At 39.4% G+C, this 8,934-nt stretch overlaps 1 long non-coding RNA gene across 1 annotated transcript; it reads left to right on the plus strand.

Annotated features, from left to right (window-relative positions):
- Positions 1-5,177: 5,177 nt before the first annotated feature.
- LOC122003697 lies at positions 5,178-5,657 on the plus strand. The gene is made up of 3 exons (XR_006118039.1): positions 5,178-5,226; positions 5,325-5,443; positions 5,533-5,657. It is a non-coding gene; the product is annotated as an uncharacterized LOC122003697 (long non-coding RNA).
- The last annotated feature ends 3,277 nt before the right edge of the window (positions 5,658-8,934 follow it).

An 8,934-nucleotide genomic window follows, 5' to 3' on the forward strand; every position in this document is an offset into this window, starting at 1 on the left:
ATTAGATGCTCTTACTAAAAAATTGGAAGGTATGGGAATAAATTATGCATCGGTCAATGCCACAGTTGTTAGAGTGTATACTAAAAGCCTAGCTTTTGTAAACATTTATTTTTGAAATAAAAGAATCACATTGGTCAATATCTACATTTATTTGATAAATGTAATTGTTCAATTAATTTATATAGTAGACAACATGGTGTGTGGTGTCACACACAAAAGATCATGTTGTCGGTTCTTTATAAATTATAAACAGTTGCTCATGACTAAGATGGAAAGGAACAAACTATCGGAATAGTCATTGTGTAATTAAGTATTAGTTTATCTTGATTAATAAATTACACTGGTACACTCTAAGTGTATTGAGTAGGACCATTTTAGGTAAGTTCTTTTTGTACTGACTTAATAAAAGAACTAGACCTTAGTTATTATGGAAGTGTGTGCTCTTAATCCTAATATAATAATAAGCACATATATTTAATATTTATTTCTTTGACTTATCAAAGGGTGAGGTTTAGCTCGTAAATCAATATGCCCGATAAGTTGGGAAATGATATTACTTATAGTGTGTGTTGTTGATTGTAGAAGGAATCTGTGTCCTAGTTATCTAGGTTGAGAATGTCCCCAAGAGGAGCTCATAAGGATTGTCATGTTAAACCCTGCAGGTGGACTTAGTCCGACATTACAATGAAGTTGAGTGGTACTACTCTTGGAGCTAGATATTAATTATGTGAGTTGTCAGTAACTTACCTAATTAGTGGGCATTCGTTATCTTAAACACAGGGAGACTAACACACTCATGATAAGAAGGAGCCCATAATGTAATTTGGAATTGGTGCGGTAGTGCGATAATAACTCCCTAGTGGAATGAGTTATTATCGATGAACTTGAGTTGTGTGTTCGGGGCGAGCACGGGATACTCAAGCTCATCGGAAGGCCAAAACTAATTTCTCCTCTAGGTCCCTGTTGTAGCCTCATTAAAGCCTCAAGTCCATCCAAAGAAAGGCTCATCTTGGTGTCCAAGAAGGGGGCCGGTCCATTGCTTGGTGACCAAGCAATGGCCGGCCACCATCTCCTCTTAAAGGGTCGGCCCTTTGCTTGGTGCCCAAGCATGTAGGGGCCGGCCACAATAATTCAAACAAGGAGGGGTGTTTTGAATTTTTAAAATCTTCTCTTTGTAGAAATCTACAAATTTTAAAATAGAGATTTTAAAATATAAAACTTTTCTTATTTGAATTAGGCCACATGTTTTTAAAGAAAGTTTAAAAGTTTTAAAACTTTCCTTTTTTAACCATCCTCATGGTTTAAGAAAAAAAAGGATGAGAAGTTTTAAAATTTAAATTTTCTATCACCATATTACAAAAGGAAATTTTATAAGAGAAGTTTTAAATTCTAAAATATGGTTTTAATTTTTAAAACTTTCCTTTTTAACTCCTACTTTAGGAAATTAGAAGAGAGCTTGTAAAATTTTATAAGGGCTTATAAAATTTTATAAAAAATTATTATTCCTTTTTCTTTGATGAGGTGGTCGGCCACCTTGCTTGGTGCCCAAGAAAGGGGCCGACCAATAGGATTAAACCCAATCAATGATTGGTGATTAATTCAATCAAAAGTAAAGAAAAGGAAAAATAAAAAGGGAAAAGGAAAAACTAGAGGAAGATTTTAATTTTTGTAAAAGTCTTTCCTTATTTGCCTTGGGCAAGTAATATAAAAGAAGGGGGAGGGGAGGCCTCATGATACAACAATTCTAATTCTCTTGCTTAGAGATCTTGGTGTGGCCGGCCCCTCTCTCCCTCTCCTTTCACCTGCTCCCTTTTCCTTGGTGGTCGTGGTGGCCGGATATTAGAGGAGAAAGAAGAAAGCTCTTTGGGTAGTGTTCATCTTGCAGGATCATCGCCCACACGACGTCCAAGGCGAGGCGAGGAATACGGCAGAAGATCTCGAGGTCATTAACATACAAAGAGAAGGTATAACTAGTAATTTTTTCCGCATCATACTAGTTATTTTTCTTTGTATGAATTCCAAACACAAGAGGCATTAGATCTAGTTTTTCGAATTTATTTTTCGAGTTTGTGTTTTCTTTATTTTTCCAATTTGTGATTTGATTGTTCTTTTTGGCTAAACCTAGAGTTATTTAAGGAAATTAAATATTAGTTTTCCTTAAAAGGCTTTGTCTAGGCGGTGGTGGTTGCTCCCATATCCAAGAAGGCCATGTGCCTCGCCATGCAGTCCTGGAAGCTAATTTTGGAAATTAATATTTAATGGAATTAATAACATAGGTGGATTTGGATCAATAGTGTTTAGTTCCGCTTGCGATCCAAATCTAAACCATCCAGAATAGATAATTTAAATTTGGAATCAATGATTTTAAGTTCTGTCTGCGATTCCTAATTTAACTTCTAAAGAACACAATAGGTTGTTTAGGAAAGGTTCGACACTTTTACCAAATTTTTGTACAATGGAACCGGTACGATCTTCCTAGGACCAACCAATAATTGGTATCAGAGCTAGGGTTTGCCTCTGTGTGTTTTGGTTTTCAAATTAATTATGCACATGTCATACATAATTTAGGCAGGATAATAGTAGGATGTGCTAACTTTGAGGTTGCAGGCTCCAACTATTATGGCATTTAGATATTGTGTGTGATTGGACCCTTGGACATGTCAAGGGCATTATTTTGTGTGCATGATTGTATGTATCAAATACAGCAGGAGCTGTATTATTTTTAGAATTTTATTTTTGTTCGATCTAGAATACATGTACATTCTTTTATGGAATATAGGATCGATATATGTAAAATTCTATTTTTGTCGCGGATCATATGCTTGTAAGGCGTGGTACTTTTGGAGGACCAGAGGCGTAGCGGAATAAGAAGCAAGATGGATGCGATGACTCGACCCGATGGTGGTGGCTAAAGATGGCAGCAGCTAGGGTTGGAGCACACGGAAGATAGTGATGAAAAAAAGGCCATAATAGTTGGAAAATAAATTTCCATATTTATTGCTTTTTATTTACTATGATGTGTGTGTATGCATATGATGTATGCTAGGATAGTTTAAAATTCCTCATTTTAAATAACTAAGTGGGAGAGAGATTTTTAAATAAATCCCATGGTCTCCATTACTGGTTTATAAGTGATGCAACAAGCTTGCGTGTTGGCTCTGAGTGCCTCCCTCCACAACAGATAGGTTTGTTGCGGATCACTAGATCAAACTTCCTTTATGGATGGTTATAGGAAATTATTTAGGAGTGTGTGATCTTCTCCAACTGAAGGGGCACAATCATATTTAATGGACTTAGTATCAAGTAATGGTATACACTTAGACGCATTCAATAGTATCCTCCCCAACGGAGTCACTGCTATTGTTTTGTGTGACCAAAGTGAAACCAACTATTAATTTTATTTGTTATAAAGTTGGGATGACAAGATAATAAAATTAATGGGTTACACCCTCCTTTTACAAATGATGAATTTGTATACGTCCACACTAATGTAGCATGCAATATTCACGGTGTTTTGAGGTGTTGGTAAATTTAAATAGTATTGTTTGAGGAATCAATATTATTTTAAATTTAGAGTCCTGACCAAAGTTATTTTTGTGATTCTTAGGATGACTTTCAACCCACTGGCCATCATACTAAAAGAAAACAAATTTACTGGTCCTAACTATATAGATTGGAAAAGGAACCTGGACATTGTTCTAACTGCTGAGAGCTATAAGTTTGTACTGACTGAGGCTTGCCCTGAAGCACCTAATGGTGACTCTACCCTAGAGGAGATTGAGTATCATAAGAAATGGGTAAAAATAGATAAGATGGCACGGTGTTACATTTTGGCTTCAATCTCAAATGTATTGCAACATCAGCATCAAGATTTACCAACGGTTTATGATATAATGAACAATCTCAAAGAACTCTTTAGGCACCAGAGTTGGACTGCTAGGCAAGAGGAAATGAGAAAGTTAATGACAGCCACCATGTCTGAGGGGACACCCGTAAGGGATCATATCCTCAAAATGATGGCTTATTTGAACGAAATACAAGTCCTTGGAGGAGAAATCGATGGGGAAACCCAGGTCGATATAATTCTCTAAACGCTACCCAGAAGTTTTGAGCAGTTCCGCCTGAACTATAACATGAACAAAAGAGAGTATACATTGGCGGAACTTCTGACAGAACTACAGGCAGCAGAAGGTATATTTCGTCATAGTTCTCAGATTCACTATGCTGAAAATGATTCTACTTCTAAGTCGAAAGGCAAGAAGAAGAAGAAACAGGTATTTTCAGCAAAGAGAGTGATAAACCTCAGGGTACAGGACAAAAAGCTGGAATGAAAAGACGAAGGGCAAGTGCTTCATCTGTAAGCAGTCAGGACATTGGAAGGCGAACTGTCCTCATAGGAATCAGAACAATAAATGTAAAATACTTGAAAATAGAGAAATATTAATAAGGAAATTTTCCGGAATTTTTGAAAAATTTTCGGAAATTTTTTGAAACTCGTACGAACGAGTTAACGAGGATAAAAACGGGGCCCGGGAAAAGCCTGTTTAGGCGACCCATTTAAGCGAGGAAATGTTTATTTTATATTCCTTTTCCTTTTTCCTTTATTTCCTCTCATCCTCGTCGATTCCCTCATCTCTCTCACCAAACTTGCGCACCCGAGCTCTCCTCGCGCCCGACTCTCCTGCCCTAACCGCCGGCGCCGCACGGATTCTCTTCCTTGCGCTGTGCTCTTACCCGATGCCTTCCCGACGCCGCACCCAAAATCACTCCGAGGCAGTTCCTTCTTCCCCTTCCTCGCGTGCCCTAGCGACGCCTTTTCCCTCTGCGGCTGAGCCCTCCTCTTCATCTTCTCTTCCTTTTCGCTGAGCGACAGCGCCGAGCGCCACCTTGTCGTCGGGTGCCACCTCCCCTCTGCCTAGCACCGGGGCCCTAGTTTTCTCCACCGCCGCCTGCTCCGGTCGAGACACCGCCGGTCGAGGTAGGGTTGTCGATTTCCTCCCGTGCCCTAGATTTCCTCTTTCTTGCGCATCCTCACTTTGATCTGCTTGTTGCCATTGTTGGATTTCCACTTTTGGCCGCAGGTACCCATGGGGCTCTCGGCAGCCATGCTTCTGATAGTGCCATAGAGTTGTCGTCGGGTCGCCTCTTTCTGATCTAGCTCTAGATCACTGTGTGTTGGCATCTCCGGTGTCCTAGCATCGGCACAATTCAAGCATGTGAAATTGGGTTAGTCAGTTGGTTGCGTTCTTGATTCATACAAGCTCCGAACTTATGGATGTGGTATTGACTGAGATGGATGTCCCTGATGGTAGTTTTGTTTGCAGTGTCGGCAACATAGTTCTGGCCGTAACTTCTTGTAGGGCTAGTTACCTTACTCCAACAGTAGATTTGCTCCAACAGGGAGCTATAGGCTGAGGCAACACTTCTCCGGCTAAATCAAAAGGTGAGTTGGGTTGATGTTTGATCCATAAATTCCATTGCTTGATCTTGTTCTTGATTCGTTGATTCCAACAGTAAGGTTCTTTTCTGTAGAGTTGTGTGATGTGGATCAACTATCAAGGTTGTGAGGAAGGAAGTTGGATGTTTGTTTTGGGTTTTTGAGTTGAGACAAGAGCTCTGATTTGAGGGCATACAACACGATCTACATTGGAGGTGGGTACCTCTTGACTTATCTTTTATGATATTGTCATTTGGATATGCATAGTATTTTATAACTACAAGCAATGAACATGTTTGCCTTTGGTATGTCACTGTTTGATATCCATAGCATGTTAGGTTTGTCGCCTGTGATGTGTCCATGCTTATATCTCGTGATTTGTTGCCATGAGTATCTTAGTTTCTAGAGTGACATACCATGCTTTACTGAGGTTAGGATTAGGTTCTGGATTTTTGTTTCTGGCATGTGTATCTAAATTATCTGATACTTAGGTTTTTGTGCCATACCAGATTTGAGTACCTCTATTTGTATATCATATATGATTCGTGTACCTAGACCTTGATTCTTTGATCTGTGTATATAGTTGGTACATATGTTATGGAAGGGGGATATGTTTAGGATCTAGGTTGTTATACCTTAGAGGACTTGTATACCCTAGATCCGTGGATTTGACCTACTGATACTGTGGTACCCATATTATATATATATGGATTTTTCTATGCTGATCAGGATATACCATACTTGTTATGTTCAGGACATATGTTTTTGATATTCTATCTGACCTGTGTACTCTAGATTTTGGTATGTGACCATCGTTTTTACAGTACCCATTTTGTATATATGGATATGGTTATGTTGATCAGTTTTTGCTATGCATAGTGACATGCATCATGATTGCATGCTGTGCGATTGTCGGCTCCACTATGGTTGAGCCCATCGCTAGTTACATGTACTGCACACACCCCCACTCATGGTTTAGTGGTATATTAGGCAGGTGTGTGGCGGTTCTGCTGTTTGGCTCCGTTGGTCATGCGACTCAGCGTGGTAGCCGGCAGACAGTTCCGCTCTGTTTGGCTCCGCTGGCATTTAGTGTAGCAACGTGGTAGCCGGCAGACGGTGGACTCTGTTTGGCTCCGTTGGTCAGGTGACTCAGCGTGTCCCCGTCATCGTGTACCGGGAGATGAGAGCATTGAGCTTCCCCATTTATGATTTGGGGTCACAGGACAGGAGTACTCCGACAGCATTCCGTCCACTCGGTCACTGTTCAGGAGCAGTGATGTTAGAGTGCACGGTCATCACATGCATTGATTGCCTTTATTTGCTTGTGTTTGCTGCACTTATATGCTGCATTTTGGTGGATGTATTTGTTTGACATGCATACAGGAGACATACTGCGTATCGGTTTGATGACCCTTTAGTTCAGGATAGGAGTTCCTGGTGAGTACAGCTTCCTTAGTTACTTTTCAGTTTTGTATATTTCCTATATATTATTCGGAAGCTGTATTCCATGTTTATTGCTGTTAGATATATCTTACTAGGCATGTCTATTGGTATTCGCTGAGTTGTTGAACTCACCCCCGTGGACACTATTTTTTTCAGGTACTAGGTTATTTATGGAGACACTTGGAGTATCCTGGCTGCCGGTTCCCACGTCATATCAGAAGATCTGTACCTGCCTTTGTTTATTGTTATTTTTGGTATATGTATTTGTGTACTTAGCATTGTGTTCCGGTTTTGTGTTCGGAGTGTTGTTTTGGTTGTGTGGTGTAAGCCTAGCCGACTAGCAGTGTTTTATTTGGTTTTGTATGAGCTTGTATTTTATGTTTATCCGCTGTATTGGTTTTGTTTCAGCCGTGTAGGCTGATGATATATATATATCTGCGTGGTTGTGTGTATATTCCAGCCGCCTATGGCTGATGTATATTATGTCTATAGAAATGCTTCAGATTGTCACCCGTACAGGGGAGGTGTTGCCGAAATTTCTTCGGACAGGGACTCCTCTGGGGCGTGACAATAAAGGTATATCTCATGCTCTAGTAGTTGAAACATGTTTAGCGGTGTTATCTACCAGCACCTGGTGTGTAGATACGAGAGCCACTGATCATGTCTACAATTCTTTACAGGGGTTCCAGGAAACCCGACGACTATTTGAAGGAGAGATAATCGTATACATGGGCAATGCTACTAAGGTGGCGGCTATTGCAGTGGGAGACGTCTACTTATCTTTTGATAGGAATAGAAGTTTGATTTTAAGAAATTGTCTTTATGTACCCGGTTTTAGAAAGAATTTAATTTCAGTTTCTAAACTGTATATGGATGGATATTCTATTTCTTTTAGTAACAGTGCCGTTATAAAGAGAAATAAGGTGATTATATGTTCTGGTGCATTGGTTGGTAATTTATATACTTTAAATCCAATTTCTCCCACAAAGTAAAATATGAAAATTAATAACACATCTTCTAACTCTAATAAGAGAAAAGAACCTTCAGAAATGAACCAAACGTATCTTTGGTATATAAGGCTTGGTCATATTAACTTAAGTAGGATTCAAAGGCTTGTAGCCGATGGACTCTTGGGTTCATTAGAGTTGGAAAACTTTCCAATATGTGAATCCTGCTTGGAAGGTAAAATGACCAAGAGACCTTTTAAGACCAAGGGGTATAGAGCCAAAGATGCGTTAGAACTGTTTCATTCTGATTTGTGTGGTCCTATGTCTATCCAGGCAAGAGGTGGTTATGAATACTTCATCTCCTTTATAGACGATTATTCAAGATACAGATACATTTACCGATGCACTGCAAATCTGAATGCTTTGACAAGTTCAAAGAATATATGGCTGATGTGGAGAAACGTCTTGGTAAAAGTATCAAGACACTATGGTCTGACCGTGGTGGAGAATACCTCTTTGGAGAGTTTAGGAATTACTTATCAGAAGTCGGGATTCAATCCCAATTGTCTGCACCTGGTACACCCCAACAGAATGGTGTGGCAAAACAAAGGAATATGACTCTTATGGAAATGGTTAGATTGATGATGACTTATTCAGAATTACCAAATTCGTTTTGGGGATATGCTCTAGAAACAGCAGTGTACATTCTGAATATAGTACCTTCTAAAACAGTTCCTTCTACTCCTATGGAATTATGGAATGGGCGTAAGCCTAGTCTGAATCATGTCTGGATATGGGGTAGTCCAGTACATGTGCTGAAGGGAGATATTGACAAGTTGGAATCACGTACAGAAGTTTGTCTGTTTGTGGGATATCCTAAGGGAATGAAAGGTGGTTTGTTTTATAATCCTAAAAATTAGAAGATCATTGTTAGCACCAATGCTCGATTTCTAGAAGAAGATTATGTAATGAACCATAAGCCCATGAGTGAAATAGTTATAGAAGAAATAAGAGAGGACACATCTACTTTAATACCAACAGTACAAGATGAAGTACCACAAGAAACTGCAACACGTGTCACACATGATACACAACTAGAGACAGTGC

Source organism: Zingiber officinale, chromosome 7B, assembly GCF_018446385.1.
Source record: "Zingiber officinale cultivar Zhangliang chromosome 7B, Zo_v1.1, whole genome shotgun sequence".
In the NCBI taxonomy this organism is placed as follows: Eukaryota; Viridiplantae; Streptophyta; class Magnoliopsida; order Zingiberales; family Zingiberaceae; genus Zingiber; species Zingiber officinale.